Source organism: Bactrocera neohumeralis, chromosome 3, assembly GCF_024586455.1.
Source record: "Bactrocera neohumeralis isolate Rockhampton chromosome 3, APGP_CSIRO_Bneo_wtdbg2-racon-allhic-juicebox.fasta_v2, whole genome shotgun sequence".
Taxonomy (NCBI): domain Eukaryota; kingdom Metazoa; phylum Arthropoda; class Insecta; order Diptera; family Tephritidae; genus Bactrocera; species Bactrocera neohumeralis.
In genome coordinates, this window is record NC_065920.1 from 60498044 (window position 1) to 60520458 (window position 22415).

At 39.2% G+C, this 22415-nt stretch overlaps 1 long non-coding RNA gene across 2 annotated transcripts in view; it reads left to right on the forward strand.

The window, feature by feature from the left end:
- LOC126752866 (uncharacterized) overlaps nucleotides 1-8698 on the forward strand; it is a 62024-nt gene extending 53326 nt beyond the window's left edge. For both annotated transcript variants that reach the window (XR_007666044.1, XR_007666043.1), the window contains exon 4: nucleotides 8148-8698. This is a non-coding gene — a long non-coding RNA (uncharacterized LOC126752866). The remainder of the gene's footprint in view (nucleotides 1-8147) is intronic.
- The last annotated feature ends 13717 nt before the right edge of the window (nucleotides 8699-22415 follow it).

Below are 22415 nucleotides of genomic sequence, written 5' to 3' on the forward strand. Positions count from 1 at the left end.
TGGCCGGTATGGCCGCCAGTATGCCGGTGCATGCCTTTTGAATGACCTCTACGTCTGCATAACGCTTTCCTTTCATGGGCAAATGCATTTTTCCGAAAAGGAAGAAGTCGCACGGTGCCATATCAGGTGAATACGGGGAGTGGTTAATTGTTAAAATGTGATTTTTGGTCAAAAAACGGTCACAAGCGTCGATCGATGAGACGGCGCATTATCGTGCAACAAACGCCAACTTTCATCTTCGCGTTCGTGCCGATCACGTCACATACGACACACCAAACGCTTCAAAAATCTAAGGTAGAATACCGCATTAACGTTTCCATGAATTTCAATGATGATTTCGGCTGATTTTTGATGAATTCACGCACAGTTTCGATGGAATTTCCGGTGATCACGGGTTTTGATTGGCCCACATGTTGATCGTCATTTATGTCCTCACGACCACTTTGAAAACGTTGAAACCACTCGTGCACCCTGCTACGTGATAGGCAATCATCGTCATAAACTTATTTTGGTTTCGGTAAAAGTTTTACCAATTTTAAAACAAAACTTAATGTTGGCTCTTTGTTCGAAGCTCATTTTCGCACAGATGACACAAACATACTGACACTTAAAAGGCAAAAACTTCCCTTCTAATCAATCAAATATCATAAAATTCTCACTGGACAATCGATAAAGACTACGTACTAGTCGACATATAGATGGCGCACCAGGGGGTACCAGCTTCAAAAAGTCCTGTTTACTTTGGAAAGCACTTTGTATTTCTTCCTTCAACAAACTGATTGTACCTTACCCGTGAAGCTTTAGACTTGGAAAATCTACTATCAACCAGGTTTTCACCATGCGCTAAATCGTGGCTCCTTCAGGATCGGGAAAAACCTCTCCGAACCGTTCGATACCAAAAGTGGTTTCAAACAAGCGTCAACAACCGCGTCGGATGGAAGAGAACACTCCAGCTTTGAAAGTTTTCGATGCAGTACTCGCTTGTGGAGGCAGAGGAACAGGAAGACCTCCACTCCGTTGGAAAGATCAGGTGGAGATCGACCTGGTTGCAGTTGGTATCTCGAATTGGTGTCAATTAGCGTAAAGAAGAAACGATTGGCACGCTGTTTTGAACTCGGCTATAACCGCGTAAGCGGAGTTTGTACCAGTAGCAGAATTTTGTTTCTATATACTTCGCATACAGAAGTTTTCGGCTATTTTCGGTCCATTAGTTTTATGTCAAAACTTCATGGATATTTTCCTTGTTGCTTCATTTTTCGGTTTTTGTTGGATTATCTTCGTTCGAAAATTTGATTGAAACAATCCCAAAATACTTATGAGTGTCATTACGACATTAATCCATCAAGGCTTCGAATATGTGTTATAAGTTGTGGGTTTCGAGACATCTTATTAGCAATATTTTACTCATTGGATTATAGCTTCCTTTGTACTATAATTCGAAGAATAAATGGTATAAGCAGTAAAGTGATTTTTGAACCATTCGCCACACTACCGACCTATTTGCAGCTATTCTAGGTGGACTATGCTGGTGTCAGCTGTAATTGGGGACTGACTCTTAGCGCTTAAAGGAAGACAGCCATTTTTTAATATTCAATGCTCAATAGCATCTATCGATTCCACCTTCACTTACACTCTTAGCTTCAATAAACTAATAAATATACCAAATTTGTTTCGAATGAGATAGCAGCAATAATTCAAATACTGGGATCCTAGTCCGCTCAACTAAACTAACCAGAGTAATACACTAAATATTTGATCTGCACATTGCTTGAATACCCCTAATTTCTGCTTGGTATTTGCCAGCTCGGCTGCAGATATTTACCTGTAACTCTGTTTTGTATGCTTGTACAATGGCATTTACATGTTGTGTGTTTAAGAATATAGTTATACAAGCTGTGGGTGTTCGGCGATAGTTTTGAGGTCTACGAAACTTTATTGCTCTGCTTTGTTTAAATGTATAGTATGTACTTAAGTACACATATAATTTTTGGTACGGCGAGATTACTAATTTGGAATTTTACGCAGTAGCATTACATCCCAATGCAAGTTTTAATAGGTGCAAGGTGAAAATACAAATAATATTAGGTTGTCAAATATTTCCCTTTGATTTTTTATATTTCATGTATTGATATTTTCATATTAACGGTTTCCGAAAATATAATTCTACATACATATTCAAAAATACATTTCATTCCAATTGAAAAATATTATTCCTTTTAAAGCATAAAAACCTGAGAATTGCCAACAGTCTTGTTGTGAATCACCTTGTTATGAAAGTAGTCTTACAAAAGCATAACATTATCTGGTAACAGAAAAGTCTGAAGCAAGTGGAACAAAAGTTGTAGAAGAATCAGTCAGTAGATTACCAGTTATTTCTGAGTTTTACATTTTTGTCATGTACCCTGAATTGACTGATTTTTCATGTCACAGAAGGCTTTGATTAACACTTTTTTCATAACCTATTTGAGAACTGCAAATTCAGCTTACACTAACGAATGAAATAACAAGTAAGGAAGGGCTAAGTTCGGGTGTCACCGAACATTTTATACTCTCGAATGATAAAGTGATAATCGAGATTTCATTATCAGTCATTTACATATTTTTCTTCAAATACCGTATTTGTGTAAAATTTTATTCCGCTATCATCATTGGTTCCTAATGTGTATATAATACAGAGAAGGCATCAGATGGAATTCAAAATAGCGTTATATTGGAAAAAGGCGTAGTTATTAACCGATTTCACCCATATTTCGTACATGTCATCAGGGTGTTAAGAAAATATTATATACCGAATTTCATTGAAATCGGTGAAGTAGTTCCTGAGATATGGTTTTTGGTCCATAAGTGGGCGACGCCACGCCCATTTTCAATTTTTAAAAAAAGGTGCAGCTTCCTTCTGCCATTTCTTCTGTAAAATTTAGTGTTTCTGACGTTTTTTGTTAGTCGGTTATTATCCGATTTCTTTCATTTTTGAACTGTATATGAAAATGCCTGAAGGAAACGACTCCATAGAGTTTGGTTGACATAGCTATAGTAGTTTCCGAGATATGTACAAAAAACTTAGTAGGGGGCGGGGCCATACCCACTTTTCCAACAAAATTACGTCCAAATATGCCCCTCCCTTATGCGATCCTTTGTGCAAAATTTTACTTTTAATTAGTTATGACACTATATAGGTTTTCGGTTTTCGCCATTTTGTGGGCGTGGCAGTTGGCCGATTTTGCCCATCTTCGAACTTAACCTTCTTATGGAACCAAGGAATACCTGTACCAAGTTTCATCATGATATCTCAATTTTTACTCAAGTTACAGCTTTGGACGGACGGACGGACGGACAGATGGACGGACAGACGGACGGACAGATGGACGGACAGACGGACGGACAGATGGACGGACAGACGGACGGACAGACGGATGGACGGACAGACGGACGGACGGACAGACAGACATCCGGATTTCAACTCTACTCGTCACCCTGATCACTTTAGTATATATAACCCTATATCTGACTCTTTTAGTTTTAGGACTTACAAACAACCGTTATGTGAACAAAACTATAATACTCTCCTTAGCAATTTTGTTGCGAGAGTATAAAAAGGTTGCGATTGAAATAATGTAAGTCTGTTGAAAACAAAGCTGATCAATTAGTACAGGGTGCGGCACATTTACGACTTGTCCATAAATCTAGATCTTTTATCAGCCTGGCCGTCCATCTGCCACGACTTTCATTCTCCCACTTTTGTTGCCATGATATTATCGTATCTTTCCTTATTTGTTGCATTACGCTCTTGTTATTGTCGGGTGATTTCTATAGCTCCCACAGCTTTTTCCTTTCATATGCTTATAACTAATATTGCGTCGCCTGATATCTGTGTCCTAAGAGTATCCGTAGTCGTGTGCATGTTTATTTCGAGGGGTATGTGCTTGTTTGTTAGCAGCAGTAGCTCAGTTTTCTCCGTAGCGAGCTGGAGGCTGTGTGTGTCGAGCCATGCTTGCGTCCGTATCATGACCTGGTTCAGCTTTCTTCGCGCTTCTTCTGTATCCCTTGCTGTGATTACAATGTCGTCCGCTTAGCCAATTTGATACGATTCATCTGGCATTTCTAGTTTTAATATTTCGTCATAACTAATGTTCCACAGGTCTGGGCCTAGAATGGATCCTTGTGCTGCCCCTGACGTGACTGCTATCTGTCGTTGTCCCTCTTTAGTTTCGTACAGCAGTTTCCTGTTACTGAGGTAGCTCCGCACCACAGCCCTGATGTAGTCGGGTATCTTGAAACTTTTCTCGAGGGCGTCGATCATATCTACCCATCTAGCGCTGTTGAAGGCGTTTCGGACATCGAAAGTCGCCAGCAAGACTATTCTTTTGTATTTATGCCATCTGCGTTGTGCGGCTTCTACGCTTTCTATGACGCATTTTATGGCTCCTATGGTTGATCTGCCGGGTCTAAAGCCGTGTTGTCTAGGGGACAGTCCTCCAGCTTCGTTGATAGCCGCTTCGAGTCTGGGTTTAAGTAGGCTTTCCTACAGCTTTCCCGCTGTGTCAAGCATGCATAATGGACGGTATGCTGATGGCGAATTGGGGTCTCCTTTTCCCTTACTGATTAGCACCAGCCGTTGCTTTTTCCAGGGTTCAGGGAATATTCCGGCTTCGAGGCAGGCGTTGTACATATTCACTAGTACTCCTGGGCGCTCTGCAGCGATTATTTCTGCTGGGATCCCGTACGGGCCGGGTGATTTGAATCGGGATTGTCCGCATAGAATTTACACTTTAAACATCCCCAACGTTAAAAACGAACGGTGTGATATAACACGAACTTGGTGGCCATCGACCAGCCCAAAACGCGAAATTATCTGCTCACCGAAGTGTTCTCTCAATAAATCTATTGATGCGATGTGTGAGAAGTGGCACCGTTTTGTTGAAACCAAATGTCGCTAAGATTACGAGCTTCAATTTCAGGTACCAAATAGTTGGTTATCATGGCATGATAACGATCGCCATTGACGGTTATGTTCTCATCGGCATCATATTTGAAGAAATATGAACCAATGATTCCACTGACCACAAACCACACCAAACCGTTGCTTCTTTTCAAAGAAATAGCAGCTTTTGAGTCTCTTCAGATTATTCTTCATTCCAATGCGAGTGATTTGCTTGTTTACATACCCATTGAACCAGAAATGAGTCTCGAAAAAGTCAGATGCTTTTGGAACTTTTCAATAGCCCATAGAATGAAGCGATCTTGGGAAGGTCAAGCGGCTTCAGTTCTTGTCCAAGCTGCATGTATTTTGTACGCTTTGTATTTAAGATCGCGACGTAAAATGCTCCAATTCGTTGCAAACGTCAGTACGAGCTGCTGCGAACGGCGCCGAATCGACTCTCCACGATCTTCGTGTATACTCTCAGCTACGGCTGCTATATATTCTTCACTGCGAGCTGGACGTGGTCTATTCTGTCGAATATGATCCAAAATTGAATACTGGGTCTCAAGATGGTAAGTCTTTCCATGATAAAATGCCAAGCAATACTGAACAAAAATAACATAACAACTTGACACGACTCACGTGCAATCTATAAAAAAGCGGCTATTGAAAAGATTAACACTACTTGTGTGCTCAATATCCATGATATAATATTAAATGTCCATAACATTGAACTGATGTTAAATTTAATGATTTAGTTAAAGAAGTGAAAAAGTTTATTCTATTCATGGAAGTTATAAAACAGCCTTACGTGATCTCTAAGACCTTGTGCTCTGGACTCAATGCCAAATAATCCTCTTTCACTTTCCCATATGCAAAAATACCTTTATTTTCCTACAGTACAATGAGTTTCCTACATTTTACACCACCACATAACTTTAAATACAATAGGAGAAAAGGATTTCAATTAGAAATGTACTTAATGAAGCCATAACAAGTTAAAACTCCGCTCCACACTTAATTAAGTCCACATTTGTATCGCATGCCAATCGGTTTGCAAAAGTATTCATTTACATGTAAGCCGCTTAAAGTGACTTTGGCATTGAAATGTTGGCATGCGACTTGATAATTGAAATCCAGTAAGCAAAAAAGGAGAATGCAAACTTTACAAATTGCATACATACTTGTGTCTGCTTGTCAACACCGACGATTAGTTGGTTAGTAAATTAGTAGCAACTAATTACTACTTTTTCAGAGGCACCCATCCAGCTTGTATGCGGCTCGACATGCAAAAAGCAATTGATAGAATTAAGATTGTTAAATAAGTTACTAATTGGCTGCAAAGTTTCACTTTAATTCCTAAATAAAGAAAAGTATGGTTGTACTTAGGTAGATATGTATGTGATACTTTAATTTTTCATGTCTGATAGCTAATGATTGTGAACGTAATTGAGCAATGGTGTGTCCTTATTGAGTAGGTGTTACTGAAGTTGTCTGCACAAAAACTTATCTAGGGTATTTTGAAAGAAATGGAATTTCCTACAGGAACAGCCAAATGAGCTGCCCAAGATTTGTGAAAATTATTTCCAGATTTGTGAAAATTATTTCCAACACTCTTAACAACAGCAAAGGGCAACCGCAGGCTAAAAAGGCTCGCTCCTTAAGAGTTTTTAGGGGTCATGTACAATTAGAAGCCTGAAAAAAACGAATTTTCCAGATTTTTTTATGAAAATACTTTCAAATTGATTGATCTAAAAATGTGTACACTAGCTGTATTCTAAGACTTAGTATTGATAAAAATATTTATTTGGGAAGGAATTACGGCTTATCTCCGGGAGCTCCTCTCAAAAGAGACTTTTTGCGGTGACCACTATATCTCTGAGCTGGATCCTCTGAAATTAGAAAACCAAACAGATTTCGTTAAAATAATGTAACATTTAGTAAAGCAAAACAAAAGAATAAGCAAAATAAACTTTTTTGACAAAGCTTCTCAAAAAAAAAAAAATCGATTTTCGACCAAAATTTCGTTATATATTTAAGAAGCTCGTGTTAAAATTTGAGAATAATCGGTTTAGCCGTTTTCGAGTAATATAGGTTACCGACTTTGAAAACACCATTTTGAGAAAAACGCGTTTAAGGTTTGGCCTTCTTCCAAACACTCTGATACGCCTTTTCAAATTTGCGTATAAACTGTAGAATATTCATTATTATTATATTATTAATGTACCTTCTAAACTACTAAGAACTACTTTAAGAACCCCTACCGACAGGTGATATCGCCACAAATGACGCATAACACTAAAATGGTATTCCTGTCGACATCTTAGTCGCTCGGAAGGTATTCGGAGTGCACCTCACCTAGATAATCAAAGAAAACTGTCAACATAACCTCGATTTTTGACCTGCTTTGTCGTGGTTTTTTCGTTCGGCTCACCTTTGCCTCGATATTCCGATTGATCTCGTCTATTTTCGGGTCGCAAGCATAGTACCAAGATTCATCGCCAATAATAATAAGTTTTTCGAAAAACATTGTTTTACAGACGTTAAAGCGACGCTGTTTTTTCGAAATAATTTAGTGATTTTGGAACCAATCGTGCTTTCACTATTTCTTAGGCCCAAATGATATTTCAAAATGGTTTTCACTGATTCTTCCGATATTCCAACGGTAACAGTAAGATCTCTGACTGTTAATCGTCGGTTCTCAATCACCAATTTCTTTGTTTTATTGACGTGTGGATCAGCAGTTGATGGCCGACTTGGACGTGTTTCATCATCACTTTGAAAAATTTGTACCAATTAAGCGTCAAAAAATTATCACCGAAGGCCATTTCCAACATTCTGAATGCTTCGACACCAGAAATTTTATTTCGAACACAAATTTTAATGGAACTTCTTTCTTGTATAATTTCACTAATCGTAAAGATCGCCGAATACATTTATGTACTTCAGAAAGACAGGGGTATGCTAAACACTAATGATTATTTTGGTTTGACATTTGGCACAGCCAAGTTTAACAGTTATACTAACCAAAAAAAAAAGAATATTTCGACAAATCGATTTTCACGCGAATTTGAAATTAAAAAGTCTTACTATTTTTTGCCCACAATAGTGTTCTATTATAATTAGTATATGCTAGTGATCAACTAGCGTAATCTGTTGTTCATACAAGTATATAAAATCATATAATTTAAAATAAATAAACAAATACACATTTTCTCTTTTTCAGTTCCTAGTTTTGATGTGGACTTTGAAACCGATAACAGCTGTAGCTTTAGATGTTCGTCATTTTATATTTTAACTAGCTTAAAATAGTATATAATTTATACAATAGCAGTTGATTTAAAATAATTTTAATATACAAAAACCTATTATTAAGTCAGTAGTATAAGCTTAACGAGAATATCCCGTTTAGTTAATCCTGAAATATTATCTTTCATTTAAAAAAATTTAAAACTAGTGTACTCCTTGCTTGCCTTATGTTCTATATTCCTTTCCGTAAAATCAAAATTTCTACTGAAACTTAGGAAGTATACTTAAAAACCTTATTCACTTCTTCTCTTAATATCTACTATAAAGCAGTTTAACGATATCCTACAAATAAAACCAAATGCTTAAAGCAGAAATTGTCTAACTGAGATCCTCAAAAAAAAATTCTAAAATCTTGACAATATTTTAAAATTAAAAAAATATGAAAACACAAAATATTATAGAGTTTTTCTTAAAAATTATATTATGACAAATATTATGAAATCTTTGAGAAGCATCTTCATATATGAAAGTAAGAACTTTCATAAAATATTAGAAATAAGTTTATGTAAAATTCAGAAGTTTTTATTACAAATATGTAAAATATCTAATAAGTTTTAAAATAAAATTAATGACTTTTCAAAAACTTCAAATATAGTAATTTGTTTCTTTCGATATATACATAGTTTAGGAATAATCTTCTTCTTCTTCTTTATTGGTGTAGACACCGCTTATGCGATTAGAGCCGAGTTAACAACAGCGCGCCAGTCGATGCTTATTTTCGCTACGTGGCGCCAATTGGATATTCCAAGCGAAGCCAGGTCCTTCTCCACCTGCTCCTTCCAACGGAATGGAGGTCCTCCCTATTCCTCTGCTTCCCCCGGCGGGTACTGCTTCGAATACTTTCAGAGCTGGAATGTTTTCGTCCATTCGGACAACATGACCTAGCCAGCATAGCCGCTGTCTTTTAATTCGCTGAACTATGTCAATGTCGTCGTATATCTCATACAGCTCAACGTTCCATCGAATGCGATATTCGCCGTGGCCAACGCGCAAAGGACCACAAATCTTTCGCAGAACTTTTCTCTCGAAAACTCGCAACGTCGACTCATCAGTTGTTGTCATCGTCCAAGCCTCTGCACCATATAGCAGGACGGGAATTATGAGTAACTTATAGAGTTTGGTTTTTGTTCGTCGAGAGAGGACTTTACTTCTCAATTGCCTACTCAGTTCGAAGTAGCACCTGTTGGCAAGAGTTAATCGTAGACTTTATTTCGTTTGCCATGGCCATCATCAAAAGGGGGGTCTCTCATCTGAGCCTGTCGATAATTTTTCAATGGTAGAGTTTTTTAAGTGGCGGGTCCCAAACCCAGCACGATACACTGCGGAGTAGATATTTCGCCTTCTCACTTTAGCTCGCTTTCAAACGGATGTTCTTAGGCTACCCAGAGGATACCGGAAGTCGTGACCGGAAGTCGTAAAAGAATCATTTCTGGCCACTCCCAAGTAAATGGCGATCAGAGAACTTTCCTCACTTGCGTGAACTTCTACACACGACTCCATACTCCAAGGATCTTTAGGAATAATCTTAGCAAATGAAAATTTTAAGCTTTAGTGATGCAATGAAAATATTATATTATTATGCAGATTTTTCGAAAAGAACTTGGTTGGTTTGCTGAAAAGGTTGAAGCTCCACTTAGCAGGCGGCAGCTATCATTAGGCCCGTCGTGCTCCGAAGTGGTAACCAGTTAAACCTTATTCAGCAGCTCAGTGGATATGTTAACTGAGTTTTTTTCACCCCAACAGCCCAATATCTTTTATGTTGAAACATTGGAGCCCATAGCTGACGGTTGGCTGGGTGTTAATATTCTATCGGCATCATTTCATTCTCTACATTTCGCTTATTCCACTTTACCACTATTCTGGGATTCGAGAACGTTACCTAATTCCCTCTTGCCTAAAAATATTTAAAAGGTTATCTACCATCACCACTACCGATAAGTACATTTGTGGTGCGCCCTATGCTGGTAGTGACCCAAGAAATTCCCCTAGAGTTCATTGATTCAAGTTTGTGTTTTTAAGGAAATGAATTATCCTAGGCATCTTAAGCGTATTGCATTCCCGGCTGGGACAAAGCGAGCCATCTCGCTTACCTTTTCGTTTCCTTCTTTTTAAATATAGTATAACTAGGTACCCAGATGACTTTTTCCGAGTTTCCTATTATTAATGCAACTTTAATTTAGACTGCAAAGGAAAATCAAAAAATGGCAATTTACTACTCAACAGAGTAGTTTCTTTTTAGACTGATCCAATATACCTGGAAATGTTCCAACTTCTGATAGTCCACATACATGTAGGACTTCTCTTCATTCAACTCGAATTTATGCTTAACGATTGCCTTGGTCGGATGGAGTCATGTGTAGAAGTTCACGCAAGTGAGGAAAGTTCTCTGATCGCCATTCACTTGGGAGTGGCCAGAAACGATTCTTTTACACATGGCTCAAGCAGCTCACAACTTCCGGTCTTTGACCAAGTATCCTCTGGGTAGCCTAAGAACATCCGTTCGAAGGCGAGCTAATGTGAGAAGGCGAAACATCCCCTGCTTAGGGTTGTGCGCTGGGTTTGGGACCCGCCACGTAAAAAACACCCCCAATGAAAAGAAAGCGACAGCCTCGGAAGAGAAACCCCGCTTTTGATGACGACCATGGCAAACAAAATAAGGACTACGAGATAAGGGCATGCACCTGGAATGTCCGGACCCTTAATTGGGAAGGTGCCGCTGCCCAGCTGGTTGATGTCCTCGCGAAAATAAAGGCTGACATCACCGCCGTCCAAGAAATGCGATGGACGGGACAAGGACAGAGAAGAGTAGGTCCTTGTGACATTTACTACAGTGGCCATATAAAGGAGCGCAAGTTTGGTGTTGGATTCGTGGTGGGAGAGAGACTCCGTCGCCGAGTACTATCATTCACTCCGGTGAATGAACGTCTAGCCACAATCCGCATCAAAGCGAGATTCTTCAACATATCGCTGATTTGCGCCCACGCCCCGACGGAAGAGAAGGACGATGTGACCAAAGATGCCTTCTATGAGCGCTTGGAGCGCGCTTATGAGAGCTGGCCCCGCCACGATGTCAAAATCGTGCTTGGCGACTTTAACGCCAGGGTGGGCAAAGAATTATTGGAAATAACTGGCTGTGTTGAAAGTATATTTGGCACTACGGTCGGTAAATTCAGCCTCCACGACGAAACATCCCCAAATGGGTTGAGGCTGATCGACTTCGCCGGGGCCCGAAATATGGTTATCTGTGGTACTAGATTCCAGCACAAGAAGATACATCAAGCTACCTGGCAGTCTCCGGATCGAAAAGCCACCAACCAGATCGATCATGTTGTGATAGACGGAAGACACGTCTCCAGTGTTCTAGACGTGCGTACGCTCCGAGGTCCTAACATCGACTCGGATCACTATCTTGTTGCAGCCAAGATACGCACCCGCCTCTGTGCAGCAAAAAACGCACGTCAACAAACACAAGGAAGGTTCGACGTCGAGAAGCTGCAATCACAACAGACAGCCGAACGATTTTCTACTCGGCTTGCACTCCTGCTCTCTGAGAGCACTCGTCAACAACTCGGTATAAGGGAACTGTGGGACGGCATTTCAAATTCCTTACGTACAGCTGCAACCGAAACCATTGGTTTTCGGAAAGTGCAAAAGAACTGCTGGTACGACGAGGAGTGCCGTGTCGCAGCGGAGAGAAAACAGGCTGCCTACCTCGCAACGTTACGATCGACCACTACACGTGCGGGATGGGATAGATACCGAGAGTTGAAGAGGGAAGCGAGACGCATTTGCAGACAGAAGAAGAAAGAGGCCGAAATGCGTGAGTACGAAGAGCTTGATAAGCTGGCCGACAGGGGTAATGCTCGAAAATTCTACGAAAAAATGCGGCGGCTTACAGAAGGTTTCAAGACCGGAGCATACTCTTGTAGAACCCCCAAAGGTGATCTAGTCACTGATGCCCAGAGCATACTTAAATTATGGAGGGAACACTTCTCCAGCCTGCTGAATGGCAGTGAACGCACAACACCAGGAGAAGAAGAACCCGATTCCCCAATCGATGACGATGGAGCAGACGTTCCATTACCCGACCATGAAGAAGTTCGAATAGCAATTGCCCGCCTCAAAAACAACAAAGCGGCAGGGGCCGACGGATTGCCGGCCGAGCTATTCAAACACGGCGGCGAAGAACTGATAAGGTGCATGCATCAGCTTCTTTGTAAAATATGGTCGGACGAAAGCATGCCCAACGATTGGAATTTAAGTGTGCTATGCCCAATCCATAAAAAAGGAGACCCCACAATCTGCGCCAACTACCGTGGGATTAGCCTCCTAAACATCGCATATAAGGTTCTATCGAGCGTATTGTGTGAAAGATTAAAGCCCACCGTCAACAAACTGATTGGACCTTATCAGTGTGGCTTCAGACCTGGAAAATCAACAACCGACCAGATATTCACTTGGCTCTCACGTCACTGTTGACAGTCATAACTTTGAAGTTGTAGATAATTTCGTCTACTTAGGAACCAGTATTAACACCACGAACAATGTCAGCCTGGAAATCCAACGCAGGATTGCTCTTGCCAACAGGTGCTACTTCGGACTGAGTAGGCAATTGAAAAGTAAAGTCCTCTCTCGACGAACAAAAGCAAAACTCTATAAGTCGCTCATAATTCCCGTCCTGCTATATGGTGCAGAGGCTTGGGCGATGACAGCAACCGATGAGTCGACGTTACGAGTTTTCGAGAGAAAAATTCTGCGAAAGATTTATGGTCCTTTGCGCATTGGCCACGGCGAATATCGCATTCGATGGAACGATGAGCTGTACGAGATATACGACGACATTGACATAGTTCAGCGAATTAAAAGACAGCGGCTACGCTGGCTAGGTCATGTTGTCCGGATGGATGAAAACACTCCAGCTCAGAAAGTATTCGACGCAGTACCCGCCGGGGGAAGCAGAGGAAGAGGAAGACCTCCACTCCGTTGGAAGGACCAAGTGGAGAAGGACCTGGCTTCGCTTGGAATATCCAATTGGCGCCACGTAGCGAAAAGAAGAAACGACTGGCGCGCTGTTGTTAACTCGGCTATAATCGCGTAAGCGGTGTCTACGCCTATTAAGAAGAAGAAGAAGAAGATTGCCTTGCTCAAGTTTGGAAATAAAAAAAAATGGTTGTCATGTTGGCAAAGCACTTCTTTCTTCGACAAATGAACAGTTTATCTTAAATTCGACGTCTTATCCGACAACTAATTCAACTAAGTAGAGCCCTGTGGGTTTAGCATTTCCACAGATAGTCGAGGTAGGTTACAGATTTTGAATCCCGGAAAACAGTGATCCTCATCTTTTTGTCTTCGCCTTTTACGGAACAAGTTGGCCGAGGTTCACTCTTTCGACATGTTCTTATGACGCACATGAATCGGTGCAAAAACTCCTAAAGCATCGCAGGAATAGAGTCTCTATATATAGCAACACAGTTTTTATTTCCCTTAAAAGTACAAGAATCCAATCACCGACTGGTTTACATTTCTTTAAATCCGCGGAAACACCCGGTTTCAGCAGCGGTCTATGTTCGATTCGGCTAAAAGTATCTATTATATTATATGTTATAATAGTATCTTACGATAATGGACCGTCGGCAGGTGTGGCTGGGTACGTATTGGACCGCTTTCGATAACTTAATCTTCTCTTTATAGTTGAAATGACATTGCCATAGTTCAATGAATTGAGAAAAAGTTAGCTCGGTGATGTCTTCCCAATGGATGAAAACACTTCAGCTCTGAGAGTACTCGATGCTGTTCCCGCCCGTAGGAAGCAGAGGAAGCAGAGGAAGAAGAAGATCTCCACTCCGTTGGAAAGTCCATCTGGTCTTGACAACACTTGGAATCTCCAATTAGCGCCAAACAGCGAAAAGGAAGAAAGACTGGCACTATATGTTACTATTTTACGACAATGAACCACCGGCTCCCAATAGCTTATCCTTCTCTTTAGAGTATTAATTCACTTTTGTCATCCAAACTTATGCTTGAGTACTTGTACATTTTTGAAATAAAATAGCTCACTGAATTGTTTATGCCAATACTTCGATCGAACTCCAGGATATTAGATATTTCTGATCCAATTCTTCAACTTTAGGAAGATGATTCGGAATATATCTCTTTTCTCTTAATAAAAATTAGTAGTGACAATTTTGATTAGAATTAAATTATAGACGAGTTTAATCATTAGCTGAACATTACTAGATCTCGACATTTAACAAATTTCTGTTTTCAACTTAAATCTTATGAAATCCATTGACTGCAGACTTCAGCTTTAAGAAAATAACTCGCTTATGATTTTCCAGTATACAAGCTTTGCTCCTATGACACATTTCAACAATACTTTAATGTCCGCCTCGAACTCGCACCAACCAATCCGCCAACATGACAGCGAGAATAATCACTGTCTGCATTACCTACTTTACAGCCAAGCAGCCTGTTGCTTCATTGCCGTTTGCGGGCGCTTTCATTAACTCTACTTGGGGCATTGCCCACCACCACCTTACATCCAATTGAAGCAGCTGAACTGAAATACAATTTGGTATACGAGTATTTTCATCAGTCAGTACAGCTCCTATAGCCAGTCGGTTGTCAGTCAGTCAGCCAACTATACAGTTAGGTGTCACATTGACACATATACAGCCCTCGAACCGACCACCGCCACAAGCGGGGTACCAAGTGTCAAACTAATAAAGTGTGCGCCCTCGTTGGCATACTTTGGGGCGACCACTGCGGCAATTGAGTAAAATATCCACTCGCCGAACACATCCCATACATATCCGCAAGGCAACACTTCAACTGCTGCAAAGTGTTAGACAATTTTTGTGTGTCTATTTGGGAGGCAACGGTATGCTGTGAGGTGGCGGCGAGGCAGTGTTCCTAGTATGTAAAGTTGATAAGCGGCGCTCGGCTTGAAGGAATGTGCTATTGATGAGGCTTTAAATACATGCATACATATAAGTATTCAATCCTCTATAAGGTATCGATTGAAGTATCTGGGTCTCATGTGACATGCGAGCAAAGGAAGACAAAATCTCACAAATCAAACAGCTGAGGCAGGAAAGATGAGTGAAATGCCGCAAATGAGTGGAGAGGACAATGTACTTGAGGTTGCTGAGATACGTCAGCCACAGGGAATAAGAAATATAAAGCATATGAATTTGTGCTTCAATTGCCCTAACAGCTAAGTTTTGGTTAACATGAAACTCGCATAGTTTTGTGGTGTAAAGTGAAATCGAGAATTTTTAAACCACCCGAAAGCAGAGAAAAATATTGTTAAAGAGAACCAAACACATGCGTCGTTGATAAGTGATAATGTCAACTATATACTGGAGAAATCTTTTAACTTAACATTATTCAACAACTTTTTAAATAGTTAAAACTCTAATTGTAGTATTAATAAGTAATAATAAAGAACCTCCGGAAAGAAGTTATTAAAAGCAATTAATACCTCGTAAGTAACACCGTCTTCTCTCTAATTGTAATCAATCCTAAAACGGCGCACTATCTTTATTAGTATAGAAATATAAACTTGGATCACATCTTCAAAACAGTAAGAGAAAGGGGGAAAATATATGCATATCCCTTGGAATCAATGGTATCTTCTACTCCCTCCAACTAATCGATACTATTTTAGTAGTACGATTTGTCCTTTGCTTCAAAATATGACTCCGTTTCGGCGATCACCGCTTCATTCGACGAAAATTTTTTCCCAGCGAGCATTCTTTTGAGATCTGAGAACAGCAAATAGTCGATGCGTTGAAGACCTAGAGAACGCGGAAGCAATTCGAAGCCCTATTAATGGATTTTTCAATCGTTTTCACTGACTTAAGACGTGGTGTATTGCCTTGGTGAAACAGCACTTTCCTTTTCTTCAAATGCGGTGATATTTGAGCCGTGCAGTCCACACGGATGAAATGATGGTGCCATGTACTATTCATTATAACATATCGACGCAAAAAATCGTGTTCATTACGACTGAACAACTCCAGACACTGCTCCGAATCATCAACTCGTCGTTCTTTTTGGTCAAAAGTGAGCTCGCGCGGCACTCACTTCGCATGCAGCTTGCTCATGCCCATTATTCGAGAATGATATGATGTACGTAGTCGATATCTTTAGAGTGTTTGCTATCTCGGTTTACAGTTTCAAGATCGGAGCATACAGAGGCATGGACGATGACAACATCTGATGAGTCGACGTCACGAGTTTTTGAGAAAAAGGTTCTTCGAAAGATTTATAGTCCTTTGCGAACTTGCGCAAGAGAAAACCTCAGTCGATGGAACAATGCGCTGTATGCGATTTAAGACGATAGTGACATAGTACAGCGGATTAAAAGACACGGCTGGCTAAGTATTTGACACAGTACTTGCTGGGGAAAAGAGAAGAGCTCCACTCTGATAGAAAGGTGGAGGAGGACCTGTCATCGCATGGAATCTCCAATTGGCCCCAATCGAAAAGGAAGAATGACTGGCGACGACATGTTCAAACGAAAGTCTTTCCATGATGAAATGCCAAACAATAATGAACAAAAATAACATGTCAGCTTGGCACGACTCATGCGTGATCTGTCAAAAAAATGCTATTGAAAAAAGTACCTGCACTTGGATCGTGATTTGTATTTTGAAGGTGATTTCATAATGCCGCTATCAATGAAGCCATCATTCTTTTGGATAACAGTTGGGGCAGCCAATTTTCAGTTTAAATTTTTTAGCAGATTCGAGTTAGACAGGAACATAAGAGCCTCTAAACCAGTGTTTCCCAAAGTGGGCGATAACGCTCCCTTGTGAGCGCTGCAGGTGTCAAGGGGGGCGGTAAGAGACCCATAAAGAAAATGGGGGCGTTGTGTAGAGGCCTGGGGGTTATTTGTAATTTTATTTAGCTAGGAGGCCTCTTAGACAACGACTACATGAGCTCTCGACTCTCAACAACAACATGTGAACATCAACTAATATGAATTAAAAGATTGCTCAAACTCGGTTCTATATTTCTCTCCGCGTAGTTCATATATCTGTCCTATTTTATTGAATATAGAAAAAATTAAAATCATGTCAATCGGTCGCTCCGTTTCATAACGGGGCATCTCGACAGGATAAATTTATAGAATACTAACTGTCAAACGTATTGCTATTGCCATTGCCAAATCTGTATGTGGGCATTTGCTATCATAATATAATCATTTGCGCAAAGGTGTAGGGTAGGTAGGTTCGAGCTGATGTAGCGAATGCTTTGAGCTCTTGAATAATTTATTTTATCACTTGCGAAATGACGTCAGGTAGGTAGCTGATGTAGAGCACGTTTTAAGCTTTTGAACTCCTTGAATCTTTTATGTGGAAAATAAAAAAAGGATTTTTATTCTTTCTTACAAATGTATTTCTGGGAAAAATAAGATAATACGAAAAGGAGAAAGATCCTTTTTTTACAAATGTATTTCTAGAAAGAATAAGAATTCATATTTTTGGACTACTATATAATAATTGTGCTTAAGCATTCCTATATAAACAATGTAATATTTATTTTATATTCATTTGTGGTTTTGCGCGCAATAGATGAGCATTACTTACGCCTCCTTTACACTACTCGCGAAGTTAAACGTATTTCTCAAAGCAAAACAATGTCGGAAGTAAAAAAGAAGAGACGGCAATACTGTGCGGAATACATTAAATTCGGATTCATTGAAAATCCCACAAACCCATCCTCGCCTTTGTGTCTTCTATGTCTAAAAACATTTTCGAATGAAGCAATGAAGCCTTCAAGACTACAAGATCATTTGAATAAAATGCATCCAGATAAGAGAGACAAGAATGTAGCATATTTTCAAGACCTAGAGAAGAAGCATAATACTCAGCCAAGTGTAGCAAAACTATTTTCGGCGGCTGCTAAGCAAGATGACGAGATTAACTTCGTACAATATCTCTTTGTTAATTGCTCAAAAAGGCAAACCACATAACATCGCAGAAGAGTTAATATTGCCAGCAATAAATGAAGTAATAACTACCGTGCTTCATAATCAGAGCATCAGATTCATCCTTCACATTAGTTTTTATATATAGATCGATTATTTTAGTTTTATTTTTAATAAAATATTCTCTGTTCTAATACTATAAAGTTGTGTTTCAATAATCATTCTTATTGGCAGGTGGAGCCCGTAAGAGTTAACTTGAGACCTGAGCGCAGTTGTATGTTATCAACGGCGCTTTCAAGTCGCTGGTTATAGTAAAAGTTTCGTTTAGAATTCTCCGTTAATAGACATATATAGGTCACAATAATTAATTTGAAGTTATAGTGGTTTTTAAATAGGTGAAAAAATGGGGGCGCTAAAAAAATATTTATTCTCAAAGTGAGCGGTAGACAAAATAAGTTTGGGAACCACTGCTCTAAACCAAGTTCCCGGAGCTCGTGGCGAGTTTTCCATTAGCCAAGAGCCGCTTCTGAACAACTGCTTCTTTCAGATGATTCAACTGTTGACAGTACAGATCCGACTTAAGAGTTTTGCAATTCATAATGGTTGACTGATACTCTGGCAGTCCCTTCAAACCGGCTCACCGCGTATCGACCACGACCATTTTCACTTGACTTTGACGAAAGTGAACCACTTTTGATCACCAGCAACGTTATTGATTATGTTTGACCAACCAAACCGAAAAAAATTAAGTTTTGTTCGCTACCAACCAATTGTATCACAATGCTCACTTCATCCCGGTATACCGGTAGCTTCAATACAAACTGAAACATCGGAATAAAGTTATTGTATAGGACACTTTCTATATTTAGCAAGATATATTCAAGAATAGAATGTAGTAATCCTAAGGCAATTGTGCAAACTCCAAAGTATTTGTTTAGATTGATTCAATATAGAATATATCTGTCGTCCTTTTGGATAGCTGTGTGGTATAAAATTAACGATTAAAATCCAATCTTTGGATGGAATCTGTTGCCGAAGTTTGTCTGAAAATGACTGAATCAAAAAATAGTTTTGTAAAGTTTCTTGTCAATATCAAATAAATTTCTCAATATACTATTTAGAATCTGTTTAAATATAAAAAATATAACTAAATAACAACGACTGGTACCTTTTCAATCTTCTACGTTGAAAACTATTGTTCAGCAGAGTGTCAAATATATTTTCATGATAAAATTTTTCGATTATTTCCTTTACAGTAAACAACTTTAGATCCCGGTGAAAAAGATTGTTTCTCACATAGAACGAAACCGCCACTATGTTGCGCAGAACTTAATTATGAAAAGTTTGAATTACTTTTAAATTTGAATTCGTTGCAGAAGGCCTAAGTATTACCTTATAAATTAGCAACTTATTCTTCAGACTTCGCATGTGTTTGTTGGTAACAACTGACTATACAAAAGCCACTTGAGGGCACAATAGACCCTAAGTCGCGGTGCAATACCTCATTAGCAATATCTATCTATATACCACTTGTACGGACTTTCCGGTATTGATACCAATGTTCCATTTGGTGAGCCACGGTTCTAGAGTATTCAGTTGCAACTGCAGTTTTCTGGAGGCAGTATTAGGGTTCCCACTTGATGCTAGCCGTGCAGTATCATCAGCGTAGGTTGCCGTCATTGTGCAGACAGAGTTGATCACTGGTAGGTCTTCTGTATAAAAAATGTAGTGCACAGGGGCGAGTAAATTGCTAGCACTAACAGATCTCAAATCCGACCCAGCATCACGGCATCTAACGTAGAACGTCCGATTGTGCAGGTAAGACTTTAGCAGCACATAATAAGGCATTGATAGTTTTTCCTTTGATTTGAATAATAGGCCTGGATTTTGTCAGAGCAGAGCAGTATTTGTTATTTTTCATAGGATTATTTTACTTTATTACATTGTTTAATTTTAGCATCAAGTTTTCTGAAGCCAAACTGATGATTCGAAATAAGCTGTTTGCTTTCTAACACCGGCAAGAGCGTACGTAAAAATATTATTTCAAATACTTTCGAGATTAAGAATAAACCAGATAAGATGATAGGGTCGAAAAGAATAAACCAGATGTTCAGGTTTTCTGGGTTAAAGAATTCAAATACGCCTTCTGGCATACTTATATGGGCAGCATTGTGTATGATCAATAATTCCACAGCATAATCGATATCTGCCTCAGAGGAAATGGCGATGAGGGTCCACATGTTCTGCTAGCCATTTGCGCTAAATTAAAATGTTTTCCAATTTGCCAAGTCCTGGGTTTATTCATTGTGAAAACAAAATATCCTCCAAATTTTAGTTTAATAATTAAAAATACATATTTTTTAATTTTTAGTTGACCTTAAGCCTTGTTAAATTTGAGTGAAAAATCAAAGGTCGACTATAATAATAATTTACAGAAAAGCTTAGAAATAAATACACAGTGTTGGAGTTTATGCAAGAAAGAGAAAAATCATTTCAAAGGACATCATTTCATACATCAATTTGACAACGAGTGCAGAAATACCCGGAACATGACCCAGTTCGCCAGCAGCAGTCAATGAACGTTTGAGTTGTTGCCAAGCACAACAAAAACAACAACAACAATGCCAAATGGTGTTGAAAATGTCATACTGATTTTCAATAAATTGAGACATTGCGTGAAAATATTTATTTCCGTCAGTACATATGTTTAAACATAACGGTAGGTATATATTGCTGAAAGCACATTTATAACCCCTTGAATTACGACAACACAAACACATGCACACTTGTACATATGTATGTAACGACAGCTGTAAAGTTGTAACAACCGCATCTGCATGAAATTACGAGCTTTTTATTCATGCAAACTAATGCTTGGGCGCCTTTATCTATGCAACGCGCCACAGCAGCATGTTTATGTAGTGGTGTTGGTGCTCAAAATACAATAAAATGCAAAAAATAACAAAAAATTGTGCCCCAACTGTTTAGCATGTGTGAATAAGTAAGAGCGATGAATAAGCAGAAAGGCTCCCGTGAGCATGAATGTGTGTATCTGTGTTTGTGCGTGTGCTGCTGCGTGAAAGGGGATAAATATTGATAGGATATCAAGTGGCTTTAGCTGCTGCCAAGCAGCTTGTAACGAGCACGACACGTCTGCTAGCTATCCGCATGCTCAAGCAGGCCACACACACACATGCACCCACTCACGCCTCGTTGTGACAACCATTAGAAACGCGTGTACTGTGTCTGGTGTGTGTGTGTGTGTGTGTTCTAGGAAATTGGTTGTATTGTGTCAGTAATAAATATATTTATATGTATGTATATGTGTGCGTTTGCTAGCGTGCCAGCTCACTTACACAATATGTTTGTTTTATAAATTTATATTGCAAACATGCTTTTGTTTTTTCATTATATTCGCAAACTCTGGGATCACTGAAGGTAATAACGTGATGAGCATGGCAAGTGATTTATGGAGTTCTGTAAGGATATATTTTTCAGGTGCGCTACAAGTACACTCAGGCATGTATGTCGGTATGTTTGCAACTGTAGTAATAAAAAGGTGTTTGAATGGAAATTGAAAAATTAGTTCGAAAGTGAAGGTGAATAGTGAGTGTTCCTGGAAAGCCCGCCAAGGGCCACTAAATAATAATGAATTAAAAAAAACGAATAGATATTGAATAAAATATAAACAGAAACAGAAGAAGCGTTAACATCGGTTGTACCGAAGCTATAATTCCCTTCAAAAATAAGCAAATTTCATACAAGGACTTGAATTTTAACCGGTCAGTTTGTAAGGCAACTATATATTGTAGTGGTTTGAAGATTGTACCGTTCCTTTAGACAGTAATCCATGGCAAATTTCGTTAAGATATTTCGCCAAATAAAAAAGTTTTCTATACGAAAACTTCTTTACGATCGTTCAGTTTGTATGGCAACTATATGCTATAGTGATTTGTTCTAATCAGTTTCTTCGGAAATTGTAGCCTTATCTTGGAAAATAATCCATGCAAAATTTTGTGAAAATATCTTGTCAACGAAGAAAGTTTCTTATACAAGAAATTGAACTTGATCCATCAGTTTATAAGGCACCTATAGTTTGAATTTGTTTTTATATTATTTCTACAGTAATTATCATGAGCCTACAAGGTTTTCTATCTTTTTATCTTAGACTTTCCATAAATACTAAAAAAGACCGGCCTTACTCTAAGCACTTAATATATAAGTATTAGTTGGCCGAAACGTTTTGAC